The sequence below is a fragment of the Pocillopora damicornis genome, chromosome 13, assembly GCF_964200805.1.
Source record: "Pocillopora damicornis chromosome 13, jaPocDami1.2, whole genome shotgun sequence".
Lineage (NCBI taxonomy): Eukaryota > Metazoa > Cnidaria > Anthozoa > Scleractinia > Pocilloporidae > Pocillopora > Pocillopora damicornis.
The window spans coordinates 8,775,326-8,791,081 of record NC_142682.1 but is presented as its reverse complement, the minus strand read 5'-3'; the positions used below and the strand labels follow the sequence as shown (position 1 = coordinate 8,791,081).

General features: G+C 38.1%; 2 long non-coding RNA genes across 4 annotated transcripts; both read left to right on the top strand.

Annotated features, from left to right (window-relative positions):
• The first annotated feature begins 771 nt into the window (after positions 1-771).
• On the top strand, positions 772-7,048 carry LOC113668727 (uncharacterized). Of its 3 annotated transcripts, none has more exons than XR_016182661.1 (3): positions 772-1,054; positions 3,607-3,819; positions 6,631-7,048. It is a non-coding gene; the product is annotated as an uncharacterized LOC113668727 (long non-coding RNA). The 3 variants fall into 3 exon arrangements; XR_016182662.1 differs by lacking the exon at positions 772-1,054 and adding an exon at positions 3,363-3,377; XR_003446030.2 differs by lacking the exon at positions 772-1,054 and having other exon boundaries at positions 3,387-3,819.
• A 5,151-nt stretch (positions 7,049-12,199) lies between these two features.
• Positions 12,200-14,205, top strand: LOC149035361 (uncharacterized). The gene is made up of 2 exons (XR_016182244.1): positions 12,200-12,334; positions 13,697-14,205. It is a non-coding gene; the product is annotated as an uncharacterized LOC149035361 (long non-coding RNA).
• The last annotated feature ends 1,551 nt before the right edge of the window (positions 14,206-15,756 follow it).

Here is a 15,756-nt window from a genome sequence, read left to right as displayed (position 1 = left end):
ACCAAGAGTAATAATCAACCTTCTTTAAATTCCCTCACCAAATGCCTTCATAGTTTGTACGTTTTCCACTTATTTTTCAAAAACGCGGAAAAAGTCATAATTACAATCCACACGGTGATGACTGTTTTTTGCTGAATCACTGGGTAAATGAAGAGTCATCGTAGGCTTGCCACAACATCTCGTTTCCCCTTGGCTTAGTTGAGTTCTGTTTCATAATGGAATAGAAAAATTAATAAAGTACAGCAAAAGCAGTTAGAGTGAGATTATTTATTTTGGGAGGATCAAAGTCACTTTATGAAATACACATGAATTGATTTTTGTTGAACTCAAAATATCTTTGTGTTCGAACCTCGCCTCTTGAATCCCTGATTTTGAGGCCTGAATAAAGGGTCAGGAATGAAGGTACTGAGATCGGTGGTTGTGATCACAGTAAATGACAATAGATCAAACAAAATATAGCGAGTTCGAAGGAAAATCACAGCACCTGCAAGTGCTATGACACAAGTTCCCATTTAACCGAAAAAATTTAAATCACTTCCAGCCAGTGAATAATGACTGGAAATACATGAAAATCACATATGTGTACTGCGGTGAAGAAATGAGATATAAGCGATCCTCGCAGCTATGAACACTACTGAACTAGTAGTTGAAATGAGACCTGAAAAAAATTCAGGCCCGTTGGGGATTTGAACGCATGACCTCTGCGGTCCACTTCCGGCCGTTTCCAGTCGATCGGTTTTACCTTCAAAACTACTGCCTGTTGTTGGAGATCTGATCGTTTCCGGAAACCCCTTTTCATTCGGTCCAATTTCGCTCGTGATATCCCATTCCGCAATGTTTCTTTCAATTGCGACACCGGTTGAAAAAGGGTTCATCGGATTCTACGGCGAACTCGTAATTCAAAAAGCCCCTGCCATGGCGTCAGCGTTTAGTCTTTTTAATTCAATTGTCTAAAACGAAAGCAAGGAGTGCAGTCTTACCGCCCATTTTAGGGATCCACTGTTACGCTTACAAATATTGGTCAATTTTTTGGAACTTTTAACGGTCATGTATGGTAAGTCAATTGAAGCAATATTTAAGTCCGTATCATTTACTTTTCATTTAGCCCCTGTTTAACATTATTTAAAACTTTTACATTGCTATTCAACTCTGGAGGAAAGCCTAGATGAGGGTTTTCTTTTTGACAACTATTTTGTACGGCTCCCAATTAAAATCTCTGATGTCTCAGAGAAAAGCATAAAAAATCTCGCCCGCAACAATAAAAAGAAGTCGGTAAGCCTCTCTACTTATTTCCCTTAATATTGAATGCAGAATTGTCTAAAGAGGATGAATAAGGGTTGATACGCTTAGCGACAGGTTGTAGAATTTTAGTTGAATATGAGTTGAACATTTGAAAGAGAGTTTAAATTGGGCTTGAAAGAGATTGAATACTTGGATGATGAGTTGAAATGAAATTAAAAATTGGTTGAATAGTTGAATGTAAGTCGGACTGAAGTTGAATAAAATGACGAATAGTTGAATAAGATGAGGCACTGAATAATACTACCGTGGACATTCGACGTGCAGCAGTCAATTGGTTTTCGAACTATAAATTTTATGGACCATCAGTAGACCCCTCACACGAGGAAAGTTTTTTTCCTATGGTGGCTGGGTCAGTTGAAGGTGCATGTTTTTAGTGTTACCCCAAAAGGTATCTAAAAGCGCCGTTTTGAAGGAAACCGGCGAGTAGTGCGTCACAAATGTTAATGAAAGTTACTTTCAAATGTAAATTCTTGCTTTATAGATAGATTCCTTTCTAACATAATTATTAAAAAACGTTGCTCTTCAAGCTACGTGAATATTGATGAGAGGATACAAGTTATATGTATTATACATTCTCATGAGTAAAATTAACCACTACTTCAATAATTCTTTCAAAATTCGTTGAAAAGGTGGGTAGAGTTTGCTCCGTAAAATTGGATAAAGATAGAACAAACTTTCCTTTCTAACTCTTTAGAACCGGATGAGCAAAGATTACGTCTAGCAGGTTTAAAGATGTCAATAGGCAATGGGAGCTACAGGCTATTTTAGTCAGTTTATAAGTTAATATTAATTCCTTGTACGGTTTCCTCAGTTCTGCTGCTAGACAGTGTAGATTACAGAAACCTGCTTTAATATGTTTGCAAGCGTAGATATTCTCGCTGCAACATCGTGGACTTCTGAAAATAATTCTATAAGGTAACCAAGTCGCACACATAAATCGACTCACAAAAATATAGCCAAGATTATATTTAGTAACTATTCAGTGGCTAGTGGTCGATATTTGCCTCGCCGCCTCGCGGCTCGGTAAATATCCACCACTGACCAAGGACACTGAGGTGAAAAGTTGTTTTATATTATAAATGCTAAAACAGTGAGATAATATCGCACATAAATATGATTTTAACTCATTTATTTCAGTAACCATTACACTATTTTCGTGCGCAAATCCCAAATCCCACAAATTGCAAAGGATAGTCAATCAGAGCGCGCCTTCAACACTGTCCACCGTTTTAATATATACTAAAAGTGTGTGAGCCAGGCAGTCTGCAGGCTGTCAATAATGATACATCTTGATTCGACTGAAATTCCCTTCATGACGCGGATCTGACTTACAAGCAACATGCTGTTCCATAAATAGAAATGAATCCATTACTCCATGTTTCTTCAGTCTGCTGGTGGCTTTGGTTTCCATCTTATTTACTTTATATTTGAGAGGATCTGTGGTCACTTATTTCATGAAAACTTGCGTCGACGGCTACTTTCTGATAGCATAGTCATGCAACCGCGGCAACAAATAGGCGGAAGCAGGCGAAGACCGAATAGGTGGCGACAGCGTCATCTTTCTTCTTCAAACTGGTTCTCTGCGATACGAAGAAAGTCGTCAGCCTGTGAGCTGACGGTCTGTGTACATTTTACAAGCATGTTTCGTCATGTTCTACTCGCTCCACTATTCGTTCCACTATACTGATTCATTAAGATGATACTTAGGTTGTATTCGAAATTATCTTTCATTACAGGAGATAAATACAATTTAGCAGAGAGTCCATCCCAGGTAACTGAAATGAGTTCTCATACAGTTTTTTTCCGTCCCCCTCGTGGCAACGCCAGGAGATTTTCGAACGTGATTCAGAGCAGTAGTCACATATCACAGTTCGCCATCCTTTGTGATATGCCTGAATTGATAACAATGTGGTTACAATGTTACCAGCACGCAAGCCAGGTTGGGAAATAATTCAAAGCTAAAGTAACTCTCCATCGTGTATTCATAGATAGAACAAACAAATTCAGGGTAAATTTAAATCGGCGGAAATGAACTCTTTATGAGCACAGCTGATTTATTGCTGCCGTAAGAAAAGGTGATAATGGAGAAGTTTTGTTTTCGTGTCACTGGTTTCCCACAAAATGTAATTTTCCTATTGGTGGTGTTTTCTGATGCTAATTAGAATGCTACCATGTTGAACATTTTCTCTCTTCAATGTCTGCGGTTTTCGCACACGGTATTGGTAAATTAAGAATGACTACCAAACAAAACTCCCACAATATGTTGGTTTTCGCATAATGACAGTTTGCACATTTTATCTCCAGGTGAAAGACAGAAGTTGATTTGTAGAAACCGCCCTTGATAATTGATCGCAGCGACAGGTGTAATGCGAAACGGTAGCGGGGGAATTAATCTGTTTGAGCGAGGGTATAAAAGCCGTGAAAAGAAAACTATTTAAAAGCAATTCGGAAAAAAATCGCCTACATCAGAACAAGTGCTAGTCAGCCAACAGAACCAACACAAAGAAACTAACGAAGGTAAGTTGTAAGAGTTGATTTAAACGCTTTCTTGTGAAATTGTAATTACACTAGAATTTTTTAAGCTAATGATCATGGTCGACAGAGAGCAAGCCGAGTTGATCGCACTTTGATTCTTTCGAAACCCATTAGGTGTATTGTGATTATGTTAGACGTTAACACAAAGGCTGCAAAGTTGAGGGATTTGAATAGCAGAGGTCATGTCCAAATCGTTCTAGAGTCATAGATGTGTCTCGTAATTCATTTGATGCATCCTTGATTTCCAACAATGTAAAATGTCCTAAAACTTTGCTCGTTGATAAAAAGAAGACAGTTTAGAAGAATGCTGTTACCGGTTTCCTGTCAGGAGACAAAAACTGAAAGATGAAATCTTTTTGTTTCTCAAGTACAGCCTCATTTTTATAAGCAAGACGTCTTCGCAGTGAAACGATCATACGAAAATCTTGATGATAAGGGAACGTGTGCATCTTTAAAGAAGCAGTCAAGTCTCTCTTTCTGTATGTTAAAAGGGTAAATTACGAGTAGCCCGATGTCTTCGTAGTTGGTTTTCGATACAGTACATGTGCAAAAATAAGTTGGAATATTTCGACGAGAAACCTTATTGTCACCAGAAAGCCACGGTTCCGTCGACCAGGCAATAGTTATTTCAATTATTGTGCGACTTACATTCGGATTTAATTATTCTGCTTGTGTAAAGAACGTATTAGTAGGAAATTGTCTGTTTTATATCAAATTAGAAAGCGGAAGGTTAGCTTAACTTAGAGCTATGTACATATATCAGGCCGGCCGCCTGTTCCGGAGGCATTTGAGATTCTTTGACGAAAGCTCCATAAAAATGATTCTAGAACTGACGATAACATAACTAACATTGCTAAAAAAAAATCGAACTCACCAAACGAAATTTTTTGTCTTCGTTATGATAATTCATACAATGGAACATCTTGATGTGACCATGAAAACCGATGTTGAATTAAAAATTAGGAGAAAATCCGAATGTTAGTTTTGGCAAATTGTTGACATGATTTCCACTTTTCTTCAAACACTATCAACTACCTTGTCCGTTCAACGCTTTTTAATTAAAATAAAGTTTTTTGATTGATATATTTGTGGGGAAACGCCTATCTTCAAATGTAAGACTGATCTTACGTTAAAATTGAACGTTGGAAATATTGTAAGGTGAAAACAGGAAGTACTGTGTAATTAACGAACAGTCCCATGTTTATACAATACCGCAGTTAAGGATTGTGTGTGATTGGCGGAAACCCGCCACACACTCTGCGATGGTTCTATCTTTCCGGGCTAGTTTAACATTATTCATGCAAACACACTCTAATTACAATATTAAAATACGGTAAAAAAATGCGAAGCGGATGCATTCATCAGCCGTGTTTTTAATTAGGACGTATTATTTGGGTGATAAGTTCTTGTTAAGATAACGAAAGGAACTGTTGCTTCTAAACTTAACAACTCCCCTGTTCTCGCTACATAATGATAAAAAAAGGTTACTCGCATGATTTTTTATCGCCTGGACCAACAGTGAAAGAGGTATAGGTCTCTTTGTAGTACTGGTGTTCGTGTTCGATAAGATAACCGCAAACAGTGTGGCCTAATATTACACAGCATACCCAAAGTGGCTTACTTCGGCAAGACCAAGAGAATATCGACAGTTGATATTCTCTCGGCAGGACCAAGATCATTCTCTCAACCGCAGGGGCTGAGTTTGAATTCGCTTTTTTCAATCAGCAGGGGTCCTGAATGGCAGCCCTTCTTTGTAAATAGAGTGATCATGGGTACCTTTGTAATGCTCTCGATCTAATTTCCTCTTCCCCTCTCTTCCTAATGAGGAAATGGCGGTTCCCGCAAAACAAATTAATATGCATATCCCTTCGTCAAACAATAACCTCTGTTTTCTTTCCTTTGATTCAGATTTCAGACCGAGTAAACTATTCGATGTGTGGCGTGTGTACAAGTGGTTAAGCATTGATCATATGCCAAAATTGTTTTTCTCTTTCTGAAAACCTCTAAAACATAACAAAATTCCAAAAAAGATTACAGACAACCTTTAATACTTCGTACCACAGTTCGTTTGAAGTGAACCTTAGTCAAATTCTTGTTTGCGACATGTGCAGGAAACACTTTTCGGTCCCTACTCGTGCGTCACGATCTATTCTTTGAACTATCTGATATAAAAATAAGATCATCCGTCAGTGTTGTACACCTGGACAAAAACAAGTCTTAGCTCATTGCTCGCTAAAAAAATAAGACATCCAGATCGTGGAGAATGTAAGGTTAGATAATAAAGAAGCACTTAACGGATATATCACCCCCGTGGGTTTCTTGATGCAAAGCTTGGACTTAATAGCACAATTCATGATAGGTATTGATAACTTATCTCATAGATATGAGCTATAGTCTGATATGATAGTTCTTTTTTATTCATTCACCGTCGTTCAAAACATCGTTTAGAGAATTCCGGCCGAGAAACGACATTGAATTTCAAAGAAATTGACATGTCCTTAGGCCTCGACTAGGAGCCGCTAGTCTAATAATTACCAGTTCCCTGGTTGACCCAATCGTTATCAATCACATCACTTCCCCGTGAATAACTGTGGCCACCGAACTCTTTATTGATGCATGGAACAAATAAAATTGTTATCAATTATCTTCTCTTGGTTGCCATAGTTGGCAATTTACTGCCATATACCATCTGCCAACTCGAACTCCCTAGTTCTGGTTGATCTGGTTGGCACTTGTTTCTCTTGATAATTTGAATTGATAATACTCAACAATTCTTCTTTACTTGCATCCTAGATGAAGATTCGCCATGTGTGCGTTCTGATGGCATTAGTTCTCACATCGTCCATATTACAGACCGCAGACGCAAGACCGTCAAGAAGTTGCAGATGGTGTGTTAATAATTTTAGGCTATGCTCAAATCTTTGCAAAACTGGCCTCTGCATAAGGGACTGTGATACATTCAAGTTTCAGTGCTACAGGAAGTGTGTAAAAAGAGATGAAACAATGCTCGATTCACTGGATGTCGAGGAAGTTGCAGATGTATTATCCTAATGTCACGCGAACAGAGTCGAACACAAGGACAATTATGAGCTGGATAAGGGTATAAATACATAAATTGCTTGTTGAGTTAAATTCAAAACCATTGATCAGCAATTCCGGTCAATCTTTTAAAGTTGTTAATACATTTGAACAAAGTGCAGAATGACTCAAAGCTGTTTTCTTATTGTTGTTGTTGCTGCTATCCTACGGCTCAAACTTTCCCACTTTCCCTTTATTTGTAACTTACAGCATATGGCACTTTGCTTCCTTTCCCTACATTAAGGCAGTTCGGAAAGCCGTAAAACTCTAGAAAAATTCTTTCAAGTCGGCACTCTTAATTCCCAACGTAATTTACTCTTGTTTTCTCGTCACCATATTCCCACCAATAGCGTAGCTCCATTTTCTGCATTTTAACACACACACAACCCACGATTCCTCCAATCGCTACGAAAAAGGGCTAATGCTCGAAACGTCATCTTTTAAACTCTTTGTGGTGGCCAATTTACGTTATCAACTCAGTTGATAATACTTAATTACCATGTAATACTGTCCCACCGACGCAGCACCACAGTTTCTTTAGTAACCTACCCCTTTATTCATAGGTTACAAAGTAAGCTGTTTATCCCATAATTTCTCAAGCTTGAATATAAGGTTACAACCATTTTTGAGTCGGTCCAGTGTGCACCGGTCAGAGCCCTATAAGTAGGACGGCGCGTTGTCTTATCTCTTACCGAGCCTGGATTACATTTTTAGGCAGAAAATATTCCCGTACACCGATCGACGAAACTCCCACAGTGGATGTGTGGTAAGATTACGTCCAAAATTAATGATCTCGATCGAGTGTGAAAAAGATGGTGTTTTGTTTCGTTCTTAAATTACGTTTGTCTCCGTAGCATAGTTCATTCTTGCTTTAAGATTACCCGTTATTTAGTCACGTGTTGGGTGAAAGGAGGGACCCTGTTGGTAGAGACACAATTGACAAATTACAATAACGTTTTGTGGAATCACCTAACATCTGTTAACCAACTTTTGGTACTATTAAGAAGTTTGAAAAAACCTCTCAGTGGAAATTCTGCAAAATTTCCTGGCCGCTGAGCATATAGCCACTGCGTAATTTTATGTGCTAATCAAATCCCCTTTTATTTCTTCCTTTTACCTCTTTTGCTTTTCGCTTTTTCTCATGTCAACTTCATAGCAGCGGAGTGTATTTGTTGTACATATGAATTATGCCCTTAGTTTAATGGCCCCTAAAGCAGCTTGAATGCATTTGACTGTTATAACATTCAGAAGGAGAAAGACGCATCAGATGGCCTCGCTTGATCATTCGCCTCCAGAGTGTGCGAAGATGATCATTCATGAAACAGGTTATATTTCGTCTCTTGATGGCTGTATTTTTCCCAGTTTGATAGTTGTTTGTTCGCATGCCAGCTGGTTAGCTGGTTGCATCAACAGTCAAGTCTAGCAGAATAAAGAGATCTACGAAAGTTTTAGTGAGACTGATTAAATGCGTGTTGAATGCTGTAGAGCCCCTGTATTTAAATCAGAATAAAATAGTAAGAACCAGACCTCTGCTGCAACATGGCTTCCAAATCCAACAGCTTTGCGAGCTTGGCAGAATTTGCCTTCTGGTTATGCGCATATTTTAATTTTTGTCCACCTAATGTTTTGTCCACAATCCGCCAACTTCGTCCTGGGGGTTTTTCGGTCACTGTTTTTCCAAAATGGCTGCCAGTCTGGAGACTACTCCAAGAGTTTCTTGGTCAGAATCTTTTTAAGATGGCGGCCGGTTTGTGGTAATCCCAACCTGGTCCCCAGTGATTTCTCGGTCAATGGTTTCCACGATAGCAGCCGGCTTAGTGAAATTTCTGGCAGTCTGCAGATCACGTGATTGCTCGATTTAAGACAATATGGCGGCCAGTTTGTGGAAACCCCAACCTTGTCCTTAGCGGTTTCTCGTTCAATGGTTTTCAAGATAGCTGCCGGTCTACGGAAACTTCCTGCTTGCTTGCTGCAGATCACTTGATTGCTCGATTCAAGACAAAATGGTGGCCAAATAAAAGAATGGGAAGATCTGGGTACGAGAAAGCAAAGAAAGACAATGGGCTAACGATGACCTCTATATATAAAGCTAAGGAAGGAAACACTTCAACGAAACAGTAACACAAAAGGAGAATTAATAGAAATTCGAACAGCGGGGATACGTAACACTTGCCTAAGTTTTCTTAGTTTAAACTTGGTGAGAACGGAAAGAAACGATACTTAAATTTTCTAACTGCACAGTTTTCGATATCGTACCGGGCATCTCGAGTTGTTGCAATGAATTTTTCCTTATTTTCCACTCACCCTTTCCTCGATGAGATTTGAGAGTTGTTCCATTGCAACAGTTATTCGGACCTTGATTTGAGGGAATAGTTTAGGCAGCTGGTATGTTTTGGTTTAAGAGCATTCCCTACTCACTTATAAGGTGAATGTGTCAGCTGTTTGTTTGTAATTCTGTTCTGTTCTCGGAGTCGATTTAGAAAATAAAAACCACCACGAAAATAAACAAACTTTGCACATCGCGACCTGCATACACAAAATCGACTGATTGAAAACGGGTTGGTCTGAGAGCGAAAACGATAATGCCTTTTATTATAATGGATTTTCGGTCAACGAATGAGCAGTTAACAAGTGTTTTATTAAAAGGCAAATATTACATAATGATTAAAATCAGATTTTGTTAACAATTTAAACACACTGGGTCAACAAGATTTCCATGCGAAAGTAACAGAAATAGAAATCAGGCTGAACATAATATTGCTGTAGATACAGATAAGACATAACGTGAGGACTTGCTAGTTAGTTGATAGCTATCTGGCCTTACTGTTACAGTAGATGGTTCAATTGAATATACCGTGACCCACGAGTGGGGACCGAAAAGTGATTACTTCTCACATCGCCGACAAAATTTAGCAAGTGATGAAAGTTTGTAATTATTAGTGAACAATTCCCTGGGCTTACTCTTAGAATGTTCCAACACGACGTATTCAAAGTAAGATGTTTCTTCATTCCATCAAGCCTCATTCGAAAACATGACATTGCTTTACTCTTAGACATCTTACACTGACAAACGTTGGGTTCATCTTTTTCCAAGCATTTGACTCAGTTCGTGATTTCAGTCTGCAAGGGTGATGCTAATCATAAAATTTTCTCGTTCGAAGAATTTACTATCATCTCCTTATCCTTTGGCGGATTTCACTGATTTGTAGTTAACTTTTTTGCAGTTTTAGTGTTCTATATGGGTGGTTGTCAGGAACAATTAACAAAAAGTAAATAACTAAGAAAGCTACTGAAACCTTAAACAACAAATCTGCGCCGGCTTTTACCCGTTCGTTTTGGATTTACTACTCCATGCCCGGTACTGCATTGATCTAAGGTCTGCGGTTGTCAGCCGCGATCAAATTTCCTATCAAATAGCTCCTATAGTTCACAATTTCATTTAGGCGCGCTTGTATTTTGATAAGATATCTGTCATCTTATCAAGATCAAAGCCTTAATTAAATTACCTAACAATAAATACATAATAATATTACTGAAGTTTATTAAACTATTGATAGGTGATTATTTTATTATCATATAAAAGTTTTCACGGCTATGAGCTTTGATTTTTCACACTTACCCTGTTCTCAAATCAAGGTTCATGAAAATTTACACTCTGCGAGGATCTTTCTCTTACAGATCTTTCTGAAACAGAGTTCAGTGGTTGCTTTCAACAATGCAATTTATTGTACAGTTCAAACAGGAAGTTCTTGTTATCAAAAGTTGAATTCTGGTTATCATGCAAAGCAGAAAACACATGAAAGAGGCAAAAAATTCATTTCCTGCGTTATGAATGTTATTTTTGATCCACATTTCTGATTGGTAGAATACTTCATCTGAAATGGGCTAAACGGGTGCTTTCGTCAACCAAACAGATAACTTAATATCCTGTAGGAAAACTTCGGGCATAATATACTGAAATCAAAGATAACGCCGAACATGGCTAGAATCGGAACATTATCATGCATTTTTTCCCCTAAAATCAAATCAAACCAGCACATCACGACCAAATTTTATATAATTCATTGATTACAGAAGAAATTCCCTTTAAAAGATATTTAACAGCTCCTGCTCCAAACCAGGGAGTAAGACAGTTCAGGTGAAGAAGAGAAAAGTTTTCCCACTTTCAATAATCGTTCCTTAGAAGCAATGAAACTCTCAGCAGTACGTATTTCCTCCAACCCACGTTTAAAGTGTTCTTTGGTAGCAAGAAAATGAAATTTCTTTGTTTTGTTTCCTTGACTGACACAAACAGATACATCATGATCATCATGTTTATATAGTTGCAAACTTTCTCTTACATAAAATAATAAAGTTATAATTACTTCATTTTACAAGAACGCAACATTTTTATGACAGAATTCAAAACAAAATGCGGAAAGATTTTTTAAATTTATACTCTTTTTAGACCAAGAAAATATTTCATGTTCTTAGTGCTTTATTTCAAGCGCACTAAGTATTTAATCGTAAATTCTGAAAGATCGGTCCTTGATGTTTGACCAGTTAACAATCGTTGATATTTACTTGCCTTGGTATTTGAGGTCCTTAGAGACTTTTTGAATGTTGTGATAATATTGAATGACAAATTATTTTTAATTTTCTCTTGCCTGATATTGACTGCAAAGTATGTATACATGTTAATGAAACTAGTGTACATTAATGATCAGTATCATCTTTCCAAACTTTTTCAATGCCTCCTAGTGGCACGGAGGCATGAATCGTTGTTCAATTTCTTTCCAATGCATCATCTACCAAAACATTTCCACTTTCAGTCAGTCAAACTTGTACCCTACGTAGCCTATAATCTTTCCTGCTTCCCTCCAACGCAAACACAAATTATTCACATCTTATTTTCTTGAAAACCGTTATCTTTGAATGGCTCCGGCAAGACACAAGTCGGTCATCCGGTACAAAAATAGGATCTTATTTACTGTCTTGTTTCGATCAAATCAACTAGTCATTTCGCTTTATCCATATCCACTTGGTTTGAATAACACTGAGAAAACCTAAAAAAAGCTAAGAATGTTGACACAACTGAAAAGAAAGGAACGAGCATTTTATCTGTTATTTTCATTTTAATTCGATTGATGAAATTGAACAAACAGTTGCCGCCGCAAACAAGTTACAAAGAACCCTTCAACACTATCACATACCAAATAACCTAACCCGGCGGACGTCAATAATCTCCATTTAAAAGTAAACAGATACTGCTTTCAACTTTTATTAATCGTGAACGCCCGCACCACGAGACCGGATGGCTATTTTAAAACGGTTATAAGGCGTAAGTGAATAACAGTCCAGCTTACAAACACCTAGAACTCCGGGTACAGTTTCAATAAGATAACCTACAAGCGTTCACCTCTTCAGACGATACTGGAAGGTAGGCTTCATTTCAACATGTAAAATATGGGTAAATTGGCGTTCTACTTTAAGGAATATGTCTGTAGTTGCCTTCATTTCCTTTCCCATATTATCCTTTCTCCTCTGCTAAAACTTGATTGATTTCCAATCATATGTATGGTCTTTAATGTTTTAATGCCATTGAGAAAACGAAATTTGTCCAGAATAGATTTTAATTTTATCATTCCGTGAAATACAACAGCAACTTTCCTTAGAACACTCAACTAGGCAAGATTGACAGCGGGAGGAGTACAACCTATGGCTTTTTACGGTCCCCCTCAGATATTTTTAGGTCGCGAGTCATTAGTAATTGGAAAAACCGTGCGAACTATGTTCATGATGAGTTAATCACTCAGTCAAACTTTATTTTTCATGTTAAAATCCGATTAGTACCTCGTTCAGTACATATTTACTGAAAGGCGGTTAACGCACTGTTCATAAGTCGACCATCTGGTCACGGGAACTTGCTTTTCTCTTGAATGTCCCATTTCACTTACATAACATACTACATGACTTCCACAGCAAACTGTTTCACAGAATTTCCTCGCTATAGCGAAATCTTGGAGTGCTACGGGAAAATTTAGTGATTTTTCTACTTCCTACGTTGCTCTGCCGTAATTAATGTCGTTGTTTCTGGTTTCGAAGCCGTGAATTTTGAACCAAATTTTCTCTTCTTAATCTCCTAGTGTTTTTTGCATCCGCTTTCTTAATTTTACCATTTTTCACTAAGAAACAGATGGAATATTGAAGAAGGAAGCGCTTAACTTCTGATACTATTCAAATAGCGTAAATGTAGAGAGTAACAGAACCACGCTCTCGATAGTACATAAGCAAAAACTTCGTAAAGATCTTTCGATTACACCCATTCCTGTGTTGTGGATTACAACGACTACTGAGTAGTGATTACATCGATGACCGTGTTGAGATTACACCATGTAGAGATTGCATTATTGATTACTTTGACGTTCATGTCAGAGTTCGTCATGCATGAACTAGAATAGACTTCTGTTGGAACCAAGCTGAGCTTTTGATCCTTGACGTCTGAAGTAAGACCATTGAAGCAGGTCTCCGTGCACAAGGAAGTCATGACGAGTTTTCATACCCACAAGCCAGTGGTGCTTTTCCAAGCAATTTCTCCCCGTCACTACTGCGTTCCCCGCAAAAGAGTCTAGTAGAGCCGTCAAAACCTATCGTCACACAAGTCACTGAACACACTAGGCATGGCCAAGTTCAATTTTCTCTGCTTCTGCATTCCTTCGATTGAACATGAAGATGACATAGCTTAAATTTTATAAATAAACATTGATACGTTTCAAATTTTTGCTATCGTTTTAATTTCTAGATGACTGTGACTTCTGCATATATTGGAGTTCTTGTTCTCGCCTATTGCACTTTTCAGCCCGTGAGTAGTGCATGCAGTGATTGTCCTTGCTGCCTCACAACTTATAAGCAATGTATGGACATTTGCGAAGACCCAAATCAATGTACCACCGTCTGCGTTACAAACAAGGAAAAATGCGAAGAACAATACTGCAATTTAACAAAGCGGAATCCGGAAGGTTGGAGACTAAAGGCAAATGGTGATTCCGTGTCGATTCCAGACCTAGACAGCGATATTCCGCGGGGTGATAAAGAGAAGCAACCATTAAAATATTGGCTGGATATTATTCTGGCAAAACGTGAAAAGTCCATGAAGTATTAACGCCAAAAAATTCATAGCTTGTATTTTTTCATCGTTAGCTTTCTCAGAAATTTGTTTAACGAAGAGATGTAACAAGATGGTAGAGATGCTTATTATTGCGCTAAGAACCTCCATTACTGGTAAAAATAAAGGTGTATTTTGCCCGTGAATCTGATCTTTAAACTCGTCGTCGACAAAACACGTCGTTTATGATGTAGACGTTTCCAATGTAACGTGTCGAGAGCTTCTGTAGCGGAGGAGTATTTTTGTTCGTTGAGGATGTTTATCGCACTTTGTTTTTTAGGATCGTACATTAAATTGGCATTGATTGTTTCTCTCGAATAATGCCACCACAGTCAAAGAGTGGAAGAATCAGGGAATGGTAGTGTCTAGCTACCATGCAAAGCAAAAGAGCTCTGATTCTCTTAATGAGTCCATGTCACATGTTTCTCGTGCTCGTAATCCCACTGAGTGTGGCACCCAAACATTCATTTGTCTAGAGGAGCTGGCTCCCTCATGAGTGATTCCGTGTCAAAATACCGTGTCAAATGCCTATACAGTATGTCTAAAATTCCTACAGCAAAAGAAACTTTTGGTTTCCTGTTGTTATAAAGGGGAAAGTTATTCTTATTTTGTCCATCACATAAGAGTGTACACCCAAAACTAATTGCAGTACTCCCAAACTTAATTCATGCACGATTTTACCGCTGTAGACTTGCCCCGCTCAAAATACTAAAACGAGTCTGCAAAACCGTTTGTTAAAAAACCGCTGTCTACAACATCAAGGCATGTAGACTGTTTTTAAGTCTGACACGACGCTTAGGTCTCACTTCGTGCAACTTAAAGACGCCTTAGAACCAACAAAACAAAGCAGTGTCGTTTACAGGATCCCATGTGAATGCGGTAAAGTGTATATCGGTGAAACAAGGAGAGTCAATGCGAGAAAGGATAAAAAGAACATGACAGAGACATACGGTTTGCTCGTACTCAGACCTCTGCGGTTTCGGAGTACGCTAACGTAACGGGGCATATTCCTATTTGGAACAAGGTTAAGTTTATTGATCGTGACCCTTACTGGTACACATGTAGGGTCAAAGAGGATGTCCATTTAAGACCTCATCCCAACTACATCAATAGGGATAGTGGAATCTAAATTCCCGAAGCTTGGATACTCACGATCAAACAACACAACAGCCGATCATTGCAGACCTATGAGGGAACACCATCTAACAACTATATTTTATTTAGAAACTTTCCCCCACTATTCGTTGTTTAGTCATTTTAGTTTGAAGCAAAAAATTAACATAAAACCCATGCCAACAGAAAGAAAGTTTTGCATCATATACATGTACCACCAGTCATGAAAGTTACTGTACACAGAAATTCTTGGCTAACAAAGACGGCGGTAAAAACCACTCTTGTCTTCACCCGATGTTATTTTACTTTTTATAGCACATGAATTGCTTTTCAGGAATGTTTTGGTCTCAGTTATTATTTTAAAATCTTTATTAAACTCGTTCACCAACGCCTTAATCACATCTGTTTCATATTGTTACCTTTCAAAGAAGTCATCCGTCGGTTACCGCAAATTAAACCAGATTACTCTTGTTATCACAAGAAAGAGAACAAATTAAAAAGATAACCCAAGACAACAACTTTCCTGGGACATGCCGTTGATTTAATTTTGTTAACGTTTTGCTACTCCATAGGTCTAAAAGAAG